Source organism: Glossina fuscipes, unplaced genomic scaffold (genome assembly GCF_014805625.2).
Source record: "Glossina fuscipes isolate IAEA_lab_2018 unplaced genomic scaffold, Yale_Gfus_2 61514, whole genome shotgun sequence".
Classification (NCBI taxonomy): Eukaryota; Metazoa; Arthropoda; class Insecta; order Diptera; family Glossinidae; genus Glossina; species Glossina fuscipes.
This window is the reverse complement of record NW_024003726.1, coordinates 20,580-39,103: the sequence shown is the minus strand read 5'-3', so window position 1 is coordinate 39,103 and position 18,524 is coordinate 20,580. Positions and strand designations below refer to the sequence as shown.

The 18,524-nt window shown below is 36.3% G+C and overlaps 1 pseudogene; it reads left to right on the top strand.

The window, feature by feature from the left end:
- Nucleotides 1-16,664: 16,664 nt before the first annotated feature.
- Nucleotides 16,665-18,230, top strand: LOC119643675 (annotated as a pseudogene).
- Nucleotides 18,231-18,524: the final 294 nt, after the last annotated feature.

Below are 18,524 nucleotides of genomic sequence, written 5' to 3'. Positions count from 1 at the left end.
GGGAGCGGTAACTTGTACCAACAAATCAGATTTAGAGAAACTCAGAGCTGGCGTCCCACACGCTGCGCTACGAATCGTTATTTTTCAGGCTTGGGTAGAAGATGAGTGTTCAATAAAACGACACTCATTAAAGCTAGACTTAATTAGCTCAAACTTCTCCCACAAGGAGCCGAGATTTCTACTCAATTCCGAGAAACTATTTCGCGTCTCCGTGAAAAGCTTTTAAAAATGAATACCCCGCTGCCTACAGTCAGGACATGACCACCTTAAGCCTTTAGAAGGGTCAGCGACTGCGTCAGCACCACGGCCGAGAATACCGGCACACTTTGCATGACCAAAGCGCTCGCAGAGCCAAGAAGAAACGAATCTATCTGATTCCGGGCCTGTTTTTGCGCGACATGGTGTATATAAGTACTCCATGTCAAGTCAACGAGAAGAAAGAAGTGAATTATTAGGACAAAAAATGAAAAAAAAATTTAAAAGAATCCACAACACTAAGTTTATCTAACAAGTTTATGAAATTTAATAAAACTTCTCCGTTACGTTGTCACTGTAACAAGAGAGCAAAAGAACAAGAGAAAGCATAACCAAACTGGAAGCACAAAAAAAAGGGAGAATACAAATCAGAAAAATTTTCTCTTAAATTATACGTAATATCTCCATTACTGAAGCAACGGTAAACAAGCCAAGAGAAAAGCTATTAACACCAAAGAAAGAAAATAAAAAAGGAAAAAACTCAAGAAAAAACTAGAAAAGACTCGAAAGAGATTTACTATTGCGATCAAAAGTGCTAATCGCAAAAACCGAAACGAAAATTACACAATTTTCTTAATGTAATTAATGTAATTCTTACACTTTACACATTCAATCCTTTACACTTTTATAAATATCCAGCTTTAAACGCGTATAAAACGATAACAAAAAAAATTTTAAAAAATAAAACTAACAAATGCGTACGAACTCGCGCGCATCGGTTGCCAGACTGTATACATATGTATGTATAAATGCGTCCAGTTGCTTTCCCTTGATTATTACGAATCAAGCCTCTTGACTTAATTGAATTTACCTTCTGTAAATATAATGCTCATGTATCCTTTTAAAAGCGAGTCACTCGTACATAAATTTATCGCGAAATTTTTGTGGCAATTTCATTTTCCGCTAAATTTTATTATAATTGTTGTTAATTTTTTGGACGATCGCAAACTACGATCGATATACGTGTTTGAAAATTTAAGTTCGGGGTGAGGACCCCGAGGAGTGGAAACGCAGCCAAACGGAGACCATAGGCCATAGATCAAATTTATACAATTTAACATTAAGACTATAAGACTTCAGCAGTTGTGAAAAAATTTGTTTCTGCTAATAGGCGCGAAATTCAAACGATAACCTGCTATAACACCAAATATACCCACTACAAAACATAAATATATATATAAATAACATATTTTTCTCTTTGTGAAAAAATTTTTGCAATTTAATTTCTTTATTGAGTTATACGTTTTTAAAAGTTTTCAAACTTATTAAAATTTATTGAACTTTTTGTGTGTTTATTGCGAAAAGTGTTCATCGCGGATACCGTACGTGTTTTCCTTTAAATACATTAAAAAAAAAAAAAAGAAAAAAAAAAATTAAAAACATGTGACATTTTATTCAGTAATTTCCCAAACCTTTTCTAGTGAGTGGTTATTTCACAAATAATAAACAATAGACAACAATAAGGCATAATGGTCCCGGGCCCGCCAGATAAAAACTCGAATAGATTTCATCCATTAGGTGACACATCCCCCCAAAGAAAAAAAAGTAAAAATTCCGATTTTCCGGTGTTGCCAATCAGTGATATAACTCCTATTGATAAAAAATATACTGTTATTTCTTTAACCGATGCTAGAATAACAATTTCCCAAATTAGCCCGTTTGCTATAAAAAAAGCTCTAGATAGCATTACAACATACATCGACTCCATCTCGATTCTACGCGATGGGAATTTACTGGTCCTCGCTGGGAACCCCCGCGCAACCGAAAAGCTCATAGAGGACAAATCTTTAGCTAATCTATGTGCTGTTTCAGCTAAACTACATGAGAACCTTAACTCGGTTCGAGGCGTAATTTATGCCCCTTGCATAAAGCATGTGCAGGAAGATGAAATTGTCCGCGAAATGGGCAATCAAGGAGTGACTGAAGTATATAAATTTACCAAACTGAATGATGACGGAAAAACACGCTCTCCTACAGGAAGGATTATTTTAACTTTTGATCGCTATCGATTACCGCGAACAGTTGATGTGGCGTGGTATAAATGTAAAGTAGAACTATACATCCCAAATCCTATGAGGTGTAAAAATTGCCAACGCCTGAGTCATACGGCAAAAAGATGCACTAGTGCTGCATCTTGTGCTAACTGTGGCCATCCTCCACATACTGAAAACTGTACCCGTAGTTTCTGCATAAATTGCAATGATCAACACTCAGCGTTAGACAAATAATGCCCACGTTTTGTACAGATGCGTGAAATACTAAAAATCAAAACAGAAAATTACTGTAGCATGGGCGAAGCGCGACGCACATACCGGGAATGAAATCCATCTGTAGCCCATGGAATTGGCAAAAGTAATACCTACGCTGCTGTTGCCTCGCAAATCGAGCCTAGTAAGACTTTGACTCCAACTGCTTCCAATGAAAAACCTGTTCCACCATTAACCAAAAATTATATTGCGAAACCAGTTACATCACCCGCCAAAGATAATATTGAAAAAACCAAAGCAACTGCAAATATTGAAAAAATTAAAACAACAACACATATGCTAAAATCTAATATACCAAATTCTCCAGAATCTCCAGCTCTCAACTTTACTCAACAAATCACAAGTGGTAATGAATCCATTCTTTCATCAATTAATCAACCTTCAATTTCAAACTATTCACGTGCGCCAACTCGTTGCGCTTCGAATGTAACAAATTCCTATAGCAACCTTTTCGACGGAGACGCTGACATGTCAACTTAACCCTCCCTCCACTCTGCTTACATGTCATTACAATCAAATAAAGTTTTTAAAATTCTACAATGGAACATTAAGGGACTTATTAATAATTTTGATGAACTCCGTACACTCATAAGTGATTTTAATCCAACCTTTTTATCACTTCAAGAAACCCATTGTAGAAGCTCTTTTAATCCTATTCCACCCAAATCATATACTGGATACTTCACGAATGCTGATCAAAATTCATATTCCAAACAAGGAGTAGGTGTTTTTATAAAATCAAGTATACCTCACAAACGCATAAATTTAAGCTCAAATAAAAAAGCCGTAGCGATACAAATAATGTTAAATATAAAATTTACAGTGCTTTCGCTCTATATTCCACCTTCGCAATCGTTTTCTCAGCAAGAACTCTACAGTTTATTTTCCGTACTTTCCCCCCCATTAATTATATGCGGCGATTTCAACAGCTGGAATACCATCTGCGGCTCAACAGTGAACAACACTCGCGGTACTGTTTTAGAAAAGGCCTTTTTTCAAAGCAACCTTTGCGTTTTAAATGATGGAAAACCAACGCACTTCTCAACTCATCATACTTTTTCACATATTGATTTAACATGTTGCTCTCCCTCACTTCTTCCTTTGGTTTCCTGGTCTATTTCTGATGATCTACATAATAGTGATCACTTTCCAATCATAATCGATCTTAAACTTTCAACGTCCTCTGCTACTCCAGCAAAACAGGCCAAATTCCTCCTAGATAAAGCGGATTGGATCAATTACTCCAAACAGGTGGAGTCATTTTTGAATTCAAAGACATTTAACGGGAAATGCAACCATGATGCTGCTATTATGTCTAAAGCGATTCGCACGGCTGCTCATCTTTCTATTCCTCAATCCAACACCTCTTTTAAACGAGCTAGGGTTCCTTGGTGGAACAACACGCTTTCATTATTAAGCAAAAACAGGATGGATTTAATGCATTGCTTTACAAGATATCCTGATCATGACCATTTGGTATCATATAAAAAGGTCAATTCTCTCTTCAGAAAGGAATTACGAAAATCAAAGGCACTTAGTTTCGAATTTTTCTCGAGACGAATTCACAGAAATACATCAATGAAAGTTGTCTGGAACAAAATCAACAGACTTAATGGGACTTCAAACCTGAACGAAATTTCTGCCATCTGCACTCCCAATGGAACTTTAACTGACGCAGATGAGATTTCTAATTACTTTGGAAAAGTGTGGTGTGAATACTCCTCTGACAGCAACTTCTCCAGTGCTTTCATCGAAATTAAAAGGACTCCAATATTTCTTTCAAATAATATCGATAGATGTGCCATGTTCCTGGAAAATTGTGTATTTACCTCAGAACGTGGAAGTTGTCTCTCCAAATCGAAAGGGAGGACACCTGGTCTAGACTGCATCTCCTACCAAATGATCAGTGCGCTGTCTAATTCAAGTAAAAAAGAAATTGCTGGACCTATGTAATACGGTATTTTTGACTGGCCATATGCCCTACGTGTGGAAACTGGCAGTAGTTGTTCCAATTCCAAAGCCAAAAAATGTCTTCACCACATCGGATTCTCGCCCAATTTCTCTTTTATCTTGCCTCTCAAAGGTATTGGAAAAAAATTATGGCATCTAGATGATCTTGGTTTCTTGAATCCAAGAACTTGATTACAAAGCAATAAGTTGGTTTTAAGCGGGGTAGAGGGTGCATCGACGCTCTTTTACATATTGATTATTTCACAAGCAAAGCAATTTCCGAACGGAATCATGTAACAATTTTCTCAATTGATTTAAAAAAATCATTTGACAGAGTTGGTCTTCATGTTATTTTAAGACTCTTGAAATCATGGAATGTTGGACCCAAATCCTTCAACTACATCAAATCATTCATGTCGCATCGGCGGTTCAAAGTTAGAATCAACGATCATCTTTCTGATTCCTTTCCGCTAAAGAATGGCATTCCGCAAGGATCTCCTCTCTTTGCACGCTTTTCAAGATCGCTTTTAACGAAATTAGCAAAATTCTTTGCCGTGTACCAAGAGTGGAACATTGTCTCTACGCGGACGATGTATACATTTTTACAAAAGAAAAAGACAACACGAAAGCAATCAACATCCTCGAATCTATTGGATGTGAGATCTCCACATGGGCAAACTCGTCAGGAGCTAAAATTTCTATACAAAAATCAAAAAAAATGCACATTTGTCGAAAGCAGATATGCGATGCAGGAAATCTACAGATGCATATTAATGACTTACCAGTACTAAATGTGCAGACGCTCCATGTTCTCGGGCTCACGTTTTCCTACAATTATCGTTGGAAAACACACTGTCTTCGGTTAAAAAACTCCCTTTTAACAAGGGTAAATTTCACACAGTACGTTGCTTGGAGAAGCCATGCGCATATTAACACTATTGCTTATCTTAATAAATTGCTTGTGTTCAGCAAGATTGAAAATGCTTTGACAATTTACGGCAATAGCTGCAAATCTAATATCAACATATTTAAAACCGGTCTATCACCAAGCCGTCAGACCAAATTGTTATGCCTCCGAAAACGAACGTCGCCCATAAACAATATTATAATTGAAACTGGTCGCCCAACTTTAGAAAATAGACTTTATAAGTTAAAACCTAAAATAGTCCCCAAACTTCTTAATTCAAACAAATCTATTCTCGGTGATGACGTGAGAAAGACTATTATTGCGAAGAAAATTCAAAAGCCACCATCTGCAATTGACTATTGTTTGTACGTCGCAAAGGAATTGGATATTCCCTTAAAAATGTTCCGCTCTTTTGGTGTTAAACCTCCACGGATTTTGAAGGACTGCTCTTTTGACATGCCGCTGTCTATGCACAAGAAAGAAGATACTCCAAATTACGTCTTCAGGAATCTAATAGCTGAAAAAACCCAAGTATTGGACAGTACTGGTTGAAATCTTTTCTACACAGACGGCTCAAAATCTCCTGGTCTGCCTCCTGCGTGTGCGGTGGTAGATGCTACAGGACGGATTCTTCTCAACCACATATTTCACGAAAGTACTTCAACTTTCACAACCGAAGCCAGAGCTATCCTTCACGCTGCGAACCTTGCCCATGAAAACAAACTCAAAACCGTCATTGTTACCGACAGTTTGTCTGTATTACAAGCTACTCGGAACCCTTCGACTTCGAGATGGAGCACCATCAACAAATTAAGGAATATAATTACTACACCCGACGGAAAAATTAAAATGTTATGGGTACCAAGTCACATCGGTTTACTGGGAAATGAGCAGGCTGATCGAGCGGCAAAGTATGCAGCTTCTGCTCCTCTAATTATGGATGATGTCATGGAAAAGTTGGATCTTCAAAGATACATTGGAAGAAAAGTTAAAGAGAAAATTGCAGAAGGAAATTTACCTCTATATCCAACAAATGTTGAGAAAACCAAGATCCAAACATTCTCGAGAATTCGCCTTGGTCATACAATTGCAACTCACCAATGGATGGAAGAAGTCTTCCTCCCCAATCTGCAGTTGTGGACAAACTCTCACTATAAAGCACATTCTCTGCGACTGCCTTAACTTCTCCTTGGCTAGAAGGATTGCATTTGGAACGATTAACCCTTTGAACATTCTACAATCAGCTTCAGAACAGAATATCGATTCTAAACATTACTTTATTAATACTACTAAGCTCATTATCTAATGTACATTTTATTATTCTTTTTATAATTAGAGCCGATAGCCTGTGTTGCTAGTGCTCAATGTCTTTTTTTTAGTCTAAGAATTCATTTCATTAGTCTAAAATTAAAATAATAATAATAATAATAATAATATATATAATATAATAATAATAAAATAAAGGTTGAGACGGTAATAATAGTGGTCACAAAATATGGATGAGTAATTAGACTGTAGTGAAATTTTGTAGAAGTCTTGAAATAACTTGGAAAAATTGATGTACGGTGAAGGGTGTTATGTATAATATTGGAAGTATCTTTTTCAAATACCGCAATCAGTCAATTCAGGCGATCCATATGAACGGATGTACTCGTTTAAAGCTCTGCGATTGTAATACAGATGTAAAAAAATAGGCAAGTTTCTGATGGTGGTAGGCTGTTCATATTACTTGTCTATTTTAGAGTATTGACGTAGGCCTTTCATTAAAGCTTATTTATATTCTGTACCTTTTCTCGTTATGAACGTCTTCAAAGATCCGTAGTTGGGAACAAAATCTTCGAAGATTGCCTTTGCCGCAGTTTTGGCACTCTTATCTGTAACCAAATATTTGGTAAGGACGCAGATAGTATGATCACGTACTCGTTGCCGTTTTCAGTTTTTGATAAGGTGTTCTCGACCTTTTGAAATTATGGTCATTCTTTGATATATTTAGATATTGTTTCTGTCATTTGTGGCCAGTAATAGTGTCTTCGTATTTTTATCAGGGTACGTGTAATTCCTGTATGACCGCCTTTCATAGGATCATTGTGATATTTTTCTAGAATATTTTTAATTTTGGACTAATTATTTTTGTCTATGATTGTCACTCTTTGGAGTAGCGCTACTCTTATATGTTTTAATGTTTTGTTGCCTATCTTTTTGAATTGATTTTGCGATACAGATTCGAAAATCTTCTCGCTTGGTGACACTTTGAATTTTGACATTCTTTATATACCGGCTTCTGTTTCCAGCCTTTGGAAAAACTGGCCTATGTCGAAGTTTCCTTTGGTATACACATCATTTATTTTGAATTTGGCAATTATTTTTCTCCCATGTTGCATAGAACATTTGTCGGAGTCAAATTTTAATTGCACACATTTCCTTGCGTCATTATTGTTAATGACTAGTTAATGACACTAGTTCATACGGGCAGTATTTATGTGCTGTGGAAGATGTTGTGTTGAAACAGTATTGGAAATATTTTATCCAAATATCCCTATGATTCAGTTCAGGCGATACGTATGAACGGATATATTCATTTAATGTTCGGTGGTTGCGTTCCACCGTGCCAAGTGTCTCATGATGTTACTTTGTCGATTTTAAGCTACTTACATAGAGCATTAGTACAATTTTGTATTCGGTTCCTCGATGCCTTACGAGTGTTTTCATGGGTCCATAGATTAGTAGGAAGTTTTCGAAGATTGCCTTTTAGCACTTTTACCTTTGACCGTAATTGTTAGTAAATATTTGGTAAGGTCGCAGATTAGTGTTATCGCGTATTCGTTGCCTTGTTCCGTCTTTGGTAATGGGCCGATGGTGTCAATTACAACTGTGTCAAAAGCAGTTGTTGGTGTTGTTGTTAGGGTCGTAGGTGTGTGTTATGATTTTAGCCTTTTGGCATAGTAAACATCTTTTGACATGCTTAGCTGTTGTTCTTGTCATTTGCGGCCAATAATAGTACCTTCGTATTTTCGACAAGGTACGTGTAATTCCTGCATGACCGCCTTTCATAGAATCATTGTGATATTTTTCTAGAATATTTTTAATTTCGGACTCATTATTTTCGTCGATTATTTTCACTTTTTGGAGTAATGGTTTAGTAGTGGTCTTATATGTTTTAAAATTTTGCTGCTCAAATTGATTTTGCAATACAGATTCGAAAATCTTATCGTTTCTTGACGTCTTAAATTGCGCCCTTCTTAATATACCGGCTTCTGTTTTAAGCTTTTTGACAACTGATGTATCGCTTATGCGATGTGGTCAAACATTTTCTACTTGCACATGATAGGGCTGCCAAGTGCTTTCAAGTAGGATTTATCATACGTTTAGTCAGTCATAAGTTTGTGGAACAAATAAATAGAGTTGCGTAAGCGTTTTAATGACATAGACGGAATTTGATATAATAGGCGATATGCTTCGCTTCTTTCAAAGTGCTTATAGTCATCATTCCAATTTCTCCAAGTGATTTTACGAACAGTTCGCAAACTTTTCTGAAGTGAAAAATATTTCCTTTACCAGTGGAGAATGGTGTTGGGGCATTAAAATACGGTTGTTTCGAGACGGGGACAAAGAGCGTGGCTGGATAAGACAATCTCATTCATGGCCGGTACTTCTCGACAAAGTCGGACCCTCACTTCATTACTTTTATCAGTTCTTTAGCAGCAAGAAGCAGCGTCCATCCTGCCACCGACAGTCAATTAGTGATAACGGATGCTGAAGGCATGCCAAATGAATATTGTCTCAAAGGTTTCTTTTCGAAGAATAATATTTTTTGCGTGATGTGTCCAGGAAAATTATATGTAGTAGAGTAAAGTTCTGCCATTACTGATACCGTTGATTGAGAGATTGGCAGTCTTATGGATGTTTTAAAGAAAAAATCGCAGTTTCGCTTAAGTGAAGAATAACTTGAGCCTTTCCAAAGTAAGCAAGCCCGCCCATCCTCTTTTCTTCCTTCCCGAAAATACAAGCAAAGCTCAAAAAACCAAAAAAAAACTACATGAAAACACTATCTCTCACTGTCAACTGCCTTTGTCCGCGAACTTAACGAACTAAGTAATACCGGGTTGCATTTTTAGCAAACATAATTTTTACGCCAAAACCACACATTATAAGCCATAGATCAGATATTTGGTACCAACACATCCATAAGTGCATGCCACTAAATTGGCGCATTAAAGCATAGTTTTAGTTTATGAAATGGAACTGAAGCTTGCTATGAATTACATATTATCTACATAGAACAAATGTAAAAGAAAAGATAAAAAGGAGTTGCTAGATTAGTGCTAGTGTCAATTGTGCCAAATGACGATTATCAATATCCCCGTTTAGTTCGCACTGTAATATTTTTATCAACTCCAAGATTTGTATACAAATTTGAAGCTGTGTTAATGGTTATAGTAATTGCGTGTTTAACTCGTCAGCAGGCGTGATCTTCTTTGGACAGAATTCAAATTTGACATCTTTGCTGTTGTTTGTTTCACGGATGAAACGCATATCGAAGTGTTCCTATACATCGTTGAGACTCTTTCTAAATATCGTTGAGGCATCGATGTTATTAATGTTAGTAGTGAAGTTTTTTTTCTTCATTTAAGATATTGGAACTTAATTCTTTTTTTGGGCATGATTTAGATCTGCTATGATATTTAGTATTTTATTTTTGAAACCTGTGATATTATTCCTCTGTGTTGTTCCACTTAGTATTGAATATAATTTAGCTGGTGTATGAGTAGATATAGTTATAGTCTATTCTCAAGCTTGGTCTTTAATTCATCTATCGTTGTTGGGTTTGTCTTTTGTAATGACTTTTTAATTGCTTTAGATTTAGATAATTTTTTGGCTATGTTGTTTTTCTTTTAATGTTTGAATCTTACTTGATAAAACTACTTACTCTGGTTCTGTAGTTCCTCCTATTATTGCATTAACTTTGGCTTTATCGTTTTCTAATTCATCTAAATTATTGTCAATTGTTTCTTTTTTTTAATATATTTTGTTGCCTAGTTTCTTGATGTTTAAAATTGTTCTGTCTTTTGAAATATTGATTTCGTCTATTTTTTTCTATTTAGAATGTTATTATTATTATTATTATAATTTTAGACTAATGAAATAAATTCTTAGACTAAAAAAAAGACATTGAGCACCACCAACACAGACTATCGGCTCTAATTTATAAACGTACATTAGATATTAAGCCTAGTTTTGATAAAGTAATATATTGATATTCTGTTCTATAGCTAATTGTAGAATGTGGAAAGGGTTAATCGTTCCAAATGCGATACTTCAAGCCAAGGAATAGTTAAGGCAGTCGTAGAGAATGTGCTTCATAATGAAAGTTTGTCCACAACTTCAGATTGGGGAGAAAGACTTCTTCCTTTCATAGGTGAGTTGCAATTGTATGACCAATGTAACTTTCTCTTTAACTTTTCTTCTAATGTATTCTTGAAGATCCAACTTTTCCATGACATCATCCATAATTAGAGGTGCAGAAGCAGTATACTTCGCCGCTCGATCAGCCTGCTCATTTCCCAATAAACCGATATGACTTGGTACCCAAAGAATTTTAATTTTTTCTTCGGGGGTTATAATAATTTCCTGAACTTGTTGATCTTGCTCCATTTCGAAGACGAGTATTCCATATAGCTTTCAATGCAGACAGACTGTCAGTAACAACGACGATTTTAAGTTACTCTCCAGTATTTGGGTTTTTTTCAGCTGTTAGCTTCCAGAAGACGTACTTTGGAGTATCTTCTTTCTTGTGCACAGACAGCGAAATGTCAAAAGAGTAGTCTTTCTAAATTCATAGAGGTTTAACACCAAAAGAGCGGAAAATTTTTAAGGGAATGTTCAATTCCTTTGCGACGTACAAACAATAGTCAATTGCAGATGGTGACTTTGGAATTTTTTTCGCAATAATAGTCTTTCTCACGTCAAAACCGAGAATGGATTTGTTTGAATTAAGAAGCTTGGGGACTATTTTAGCTTTTAACTCATAAAGTCTATTATTTAAAGTTGGGAGACCAGTTTCGATTATACTATTATTTATGGGCGTCATCCGAAAAACATAGCAATTTGCTCTGAGGGCTTAGTGATAGACCGGTTTCAGGATGCTGATATTAGTATTGCATGAAATTCACCTGTGTTAAAATGGAATTTTTTAACCGAAGATACTGTGTTCTTCAACGATAATTGTTGGAAAACGTGAGCCCGAGGATATGAAGCGTCTACATATTTGGCACTGATAAGTTATTAATATGCATCAGTAGATTTCCTGCATCACATTTGCTTTCGAGAAATGTAATTTTGATGTAGTTGATGAATTTGGGTCCAATATTCCATGATACCATCAAACAACACAAAGGCCAACTCTGCTAAATGCTTTTTCGAAATTAATTGAGAGAATTGTTACGTGATTTCGTTCGGAAGTTGCTTTGCTTGTGAAATAATCAATATGTAACGGAGCGTCGATGCACCCTCTACCCCGCTTGAAACCAACTTGTTGCTTTGTTATCAGGTTCTTGGAGTCAAGAAACCAAGATAATCTAGATGCCATAATCTTTTCCAATACCTTTGAGAGGCAAGATAAAAGAGAGATTGGGCGATAGTCCGATGCGATGGAGACATTTTTAGACTTTGGAATTGGAACAACTGCTGCCAGTTTCGACATGTAGGGTATATGGCCAGTCAAAAATACCATGTTATATAGATCCAGTAATGTCTTTTTATTTGAATTAGACGGAGCACTGATCATTTGGTACGAGATGCGGTCTAGACCAGATGTCCTCTCTTTCGATTTGGAGAGACAACTTTCGAGTTCTGAGGTATACTATTTTCCAAGCATTGGAGAAAGCATTGGATTGCTGTCAGAGAAGTGTTTGTACCACATTTATCCAAAGTAATTAGAAATCTCATCTGCGTCAGTTAAAGTTCCATTGGGAATGCAGATGGCAGAAATTTCTTTCAAACTTGAAGTCCCGTCGAGTCTGTTAATTTTGTTCCGCGCATCTTTCACTGATGTATTTCTTTTCGAAAAAAGTTCGAAACTAAGTGCCTTTGATTTTCGTAATTCCTTTCTGAAGAGAGAATTGACCTTTTTATATGATACCAAATGGTCGTGATCAGGATATCTTGTAAAGCAATGCCTTAAATCCATCCTGTTTTTGCTTAATAATGAAAGCGCGTTGTTCCACCAAGGAAACCTAGCTCCTTTAGAAAACATGCTGGATTGAGGAAAAGAGAGATGACCCGCCGTGCGGATTGCTTTGGATATAATAGCAGCATTATGGTTGCAGTTCCCGTTAAATGACTTTGAATTCAGAAATGAGTAGAGCTGTTTGGAGTAATTAACCCAATCCGCTTTATCAAAAAGGAATTTAGTGTGTTTTGCCGGACTAACAGAGGACTTTGAAAGGTTAAGATCGATTATGATTGGAAAGTGATCACTATTATGTAGATCATCAGAAATAGACCAGGAAACCAAAGGAAGAAGTGAGGGAGAGCAACATGTTAAATCAATATGTCAAAAAGTGTGATGAGTTAAAAAGTGCGTTGGTTTTCCATCATTTAAAATGCAGAGATTGCTTTGAATGAAGGCCTTTTCTAAAACAGTACCACGAGTGTTGTTTCCTGTTGAGTCCCAGATGATGCTCCAGTTATTAATGTCGCCGCATATAATTAATGGGGGAGGTGAAGTACGGAGAATTGTAGAGTTCTTGATGAGAAAAAATTGCGAAGGTGGAATATAGAGTAAAACCACTGTAAATTTTAAGTTTAAGATTATTTGTATCGCTGCGGCTTGTATGTACGAGCTTAAATTTATAAGTTTGTGAGGTATATTTGATCTTAGAAAAACACCAAATCCTTGTTTGAAAAATGAATTTTGATCAGCATTCGTGAAGTATCCAGTATATGATTTGGGTGGAATAGGATTAAAAGAACTTTTACAATGGGACACTTGAAGCGATATAAAGGTTGGATTAAAATCACTTATAAGTGTACGGAGTTCATCAAAATTATTAATAAGTCCCTTAATGTTCCATTGTAGAATTTTAAAAACTTTATTTAATTGTAGCGACATGGAAACGGAGTGGTAGGTGGGTTTACTTGACATGTTAGCGTCTCCGTCGAAAAGGTCGCTATAGGAATTTTGCGTGAATGATTTATTCTTACCTGCAGAATAATCTGTACTTAGGTGGTCGCGTACATTTGAAGTATAACAAGTGGGCGCACGTGAATAATTTGAAATTGACAACCATCAAACGTCATAATTATCCTTCCTGTAGGAGAGCGAATTTTCCGTCGTCATTTAACTTAGTAAATTTATAAATTTTAATCATGCCTTGATTACCCGAACTCGCGAACTATTTCGTCTTCCGGCACATGGTTTAAAAACGCGGCATAAATTACGCCTCCAACTGAGTTAAGTTTGTCATATAGTTTAGCGGAAATTGGACATAAATTTGCTAATGATATTGACTTTATGAGGTTTTCTGTTGTGCGAGGATTCCCAGCGAGGACATGTAAACTACCATCGCGTAGAATCCAGATAGAATATATGTATGTTGTAATGCTATCTAGGACTTTTTTTTATAGTAAAAGCGTTAATTTGAGAAATTGTTACTCTAGCATCGGTTGAAGAAATAACAATATATTTTTTGTCAATAGGAATGATGTCACTGATTGGCAGCACCGGAAAGTCGGAGGGGGGATACGTCCGCTAATAGATGAAATCTATTCGAGTTTTTATAATGGCGGCTCCGGGGCCATTATGCCTGATGGTTGTCTATTATTTAGTAATTTGTGAAAAACCACCAAGAATGTATTTGTATCCTAGAAATATCATAAATTTTTTTGCTATTATGTAAATGTGAATGTAGATTTTAAGGTGTGGTGGTATTAATTTATAGTCGTTTGAAAATCTTTTGAATTATATAAATGATTATTGTGGTAATTACAATGTAAATTAGGTTGCCCTTTATATCTAACATTTTTTCAAACCATTATTCTAGGGTTCGATTTTTTTCCAATATTTTGTTTTTTTTAGTAGTTTTCCTGTTCTTTTTTTTGCTTGGATTATAAGTTGCCCCCTTCTGTTCCTGGGATTGATGTGTCCGTAGCTATTTTCTGTGGACCTTCTTCTGACGTTATTAGTGAAGTTGTTAAAGGCTGAATATATTATATTTTTAGGTAAGGAAGTTGATGATTGTCAAACTCAAAATTATTATAAGGTATGTTGACGGGAAAATCGAGAGAGTTAGAAAGGCGACATTTGTGTGGCAGGAGTTAGATTATCATAATATATAGAGAATATAACTGTTGGGATGGTTGATGAGAATGAGTCTGCTCCCATATAGATTTTCCTTGTATATGTGTTTTTTCTACTGTGCTCGCCTTTAGACCACCAAGTCTTCTTTTCTCTTACGCCGCCAATAAATTTCAGAGAAGTCCCTAGCTATAGGATTGACATACAGCATTAAAGAATTTCAATCATAGATTATGAATGATTATTGTTATTTAATTTCATCTGCTTTGAATGTATTTTTTGATCAGGAATTTTATTTAAAAATACGAATAAAATAAGCAAATTCTTACTACTTAAGTCAGCATAAGTAACGAATGAGAACGTTTAGCATCAAATTTTATTGCTTGTTTTAGTTTACAGTCAGGCCGTTAAAAAATGCAACTTGATGCGTTTTAAAGTGTGTCAAATTTCGTTTCTATTCTTTTGGTTTTAATTTGTCTATATGTTTTCTTTTTATTTGTGGCACACTTCAAGTGGACGCGTCTGTGTACTTATATGTGGTCACTCTACAATGTACGACGTACACACCTATACAGAAAACACATTTGTTAGCGAACAATTGCAGGCGTACATAGACACATTCCGCGCTAACAAGAACAGTTGAAACATGCCAAGCGGACGCGATTTGGGAATGTGGTCCACATCTATTTAAAAGAAGCACGCTGCTCGTACACTGTATTGGTTAGAAATAAGCCGGAAGCAACTACAACCGCATTCGGCGCCGCCGGCATCAAGGGAAAAAAGGGAAGGGAAAGTACATATTGAACATATATATTTGAATAATTTGGTATAAAAGAATCCTTTATCAATTTAAAATTATGAATAATTTTTTTTCCTTTTTGAATGGTAATACAAAAAAATGAAGCAAAACAACTATCGATTTTTTCTTTTCAAAAAATTTGGGAACATAGTGTTTAGTGTTATAGCGTTAACGATAGTGTATAGTGTTAACTATATTAAAATAATAATAAAAGTTCTAACAATACAAATCGATCATGATCACTTTAGTAGCAAATTTTTTTTCTCAACGCGTTCTTTTTCTTAATTAATCATCACTTTTTTATTAAGGTACTTATATTTGTTATCGATTATGTTCATATTTTATTTCATGTCTTACTAATCAATTTGTAGAATAACCACTCACAAAGAATATAATACCCATGACCTGTTTCCTTATATATGCTCGTTTGACACATATAACCTCACTTAACCGCACATTTGAACTTTCTTTTATGGAATTTGTCTCTGTTTGCTTTTTTTCACATTAAAATGCCACAATGTTTGATAATATTTTAGCTAACTACTTCAGGGGCAGAGGAGTCTTTTTTGCAGCAGACAAACGAAGTAAAGATCGTCTTATTATTGGAGAAGTACCGTAAGGTTCTTTGCTTGCGTCAACACTGTAGAACGTCTTTTACGATAATATCTTCCGTCCTCCAGATTCACAGAAGTGTGATATGCAGATTATGTAGCAATGGAAATAGTAATAAAGCACAGTACAGGAAATTGCAAACCTGTTTAATGACAAATAACAACTAGGAAGAGTACAAAAAGAGCTTACAGTGTTCGATACGGAAATATTATCATAGAATATATATCGATTCTTCGGCATTGCAATTGACTATAGACGAGCGAATCCAAATACGTCAAGTAGAAGACATCGAATGCAGCAAAAGCATTAATGGAACCGTACGAGAAACAGAGGCGGAGCCACGCTATAACCGGGTTGATAAGGTCCATACTTTTATAGGAATCTGCTTCATGGCATAGGGAAATGAGCACTCCCTTATATAAAAAAGGTGTTCCAGGTGTCGCGTCACTTTGGACAACGCGACCATGATCATTGAGAGCATGGTGCCAATGGATCTCCTGGTTTAAAATATTGCATACGTAAGAGAGGCATAAAACTAATTTTCTACAACAAGAATCTAAATTTCAATTGTTTTGCGCTCATTTTTTAAAAGAAACCTTAAAGTAAAATAAGCAATATTTGAAGAAGAAAGGAGATATTAAAAAATATGTCGTTAATTTGTGCAATTACAAATGAGGTGCCTGATATTGCGGTCGTATCGCCTTTTTCCGGAGCAATTTTCGAGAAGCGTATTATTGAAAAATACATAACCGAGAATGGCTGCGATCCAATTAATGGCAAAGAGATGAAAATTGAAGATTTAATTGAGGTGAAGACACCACCAATTGTAAAACCGAAGCCACCTAGCGCTACTAGTATTCCGGCAACCCTCAAAACAATGCAAGACGAGTGGGACGCTCTCATGTTGCATTTATTTACGCAGAGGCAAAAATTGCAGACCAAACGCCAAGAATTATCACATGCACTGTATCAGCATGATGCGGCTTGCCGTGTAATTGCGCGTCTCAATAAGGAGGTGGCAGCAGCTCACGAAGCTTTGGCCACACTTAAACCGCAAGCAGGCATAGGAGCATCAATTGCTTCCACGACTATACCCCAACCAGCTATTGCTGCTGAAGCTGGAGGCATCGCCACCCAGCCCGTCGAAAAAACCGGAATGAGCACCGATGTTATACAAAAATTACAGGATAAGCCTACCCTGCTTACACAAGAGTGCAAAAAACGAGGCCGTACAAGTAGCGCAAGATCAAATAAAAACTTTTCTCACGGTCGCTTCTCATCCTGGTTTGCATTCGGCGTCTATTCCGGGTATTTTGGCCTTGGACATTAATAGCGCAGATCACAGTAAAATTCTTACTGGAGGAAACGATAAAAATGCAACAGTCTTCAATAAGGATACAGAACCAGTGGTTGCTATTCTTAAGGGGCATACCAAGAAAATTACAAACGTTATTTATCATCCTGATGAAGATACAGTTATTACTGCCTCTCCTGATACCACCATACGCGTTTGGAATGTGCCGACGTCACAGGCAGATGGTACTGTTACCGGTCTTTCTTTCCATCCTACCGGCGATTACGTATTATCTACTTCATCAGATAAGCATTGGGCTTTCTCTGATATTCGCACTGATCGTTTATTAACAAAGGTTATCGAGACTGCCGAGGTCGGATTGACAACTGCTCAGTTTCATCCGGACGGCCTGATTTTTGGCACGGGCACTGACGATTCTCAAGTCAAGATCTGGGATCTTAAATAGCAGAGCAATGTTGCAAATTTTCCGGGCCATACGGGTCCAATTTCGGCAAATTCATTCTCGGAGAATGGCTATTATCTGGCAACAGCTGGCGATGATGCATGCGTTAAATTATGGGATCTACGCAAACTGAAGAACTTTAAAACTATACAATTAGACGACGGCTACGAAGTGAAAGATTTATGTTTTGATCAAAGCGGCACTTATCTGGCAGTTGCTGGTACTGATGTAAGAGTTTATTTGTCTAAACAATGGCAGGATTTAAAGATTTTCAATATCCATACAACCTTGGCTACTGGTGTTCGTTTCGGAAAACATGCCCGATATATTGCGTCGACAAGTATGGATCGTACTCTTAAGTTATATGCTGTTGAATAAGTAATGGACAGTTCATGCAGCCAAATTTCTATTTTATAAATAAAAACGAAAAAAAGTGTATCCATTCAAAAATACGGGCGGAAAAGACTACCAATCTATGATGTCAAAACATTGTCATTTCGCCAATTGATTGAGGAATGGCAGATGTTTTTTATTAATTGATTTATTTTTTGAAGTTTGAGAATATCGAATGACGCCCATTTGACGCAGTGCAAACCTTTAACCTAACTAAATCTGCAATCCTATCAACTATCTTGTGGCATAACTGCTTAAGTACACCTTCGCAGGGAGAGTCGCCTTTTAG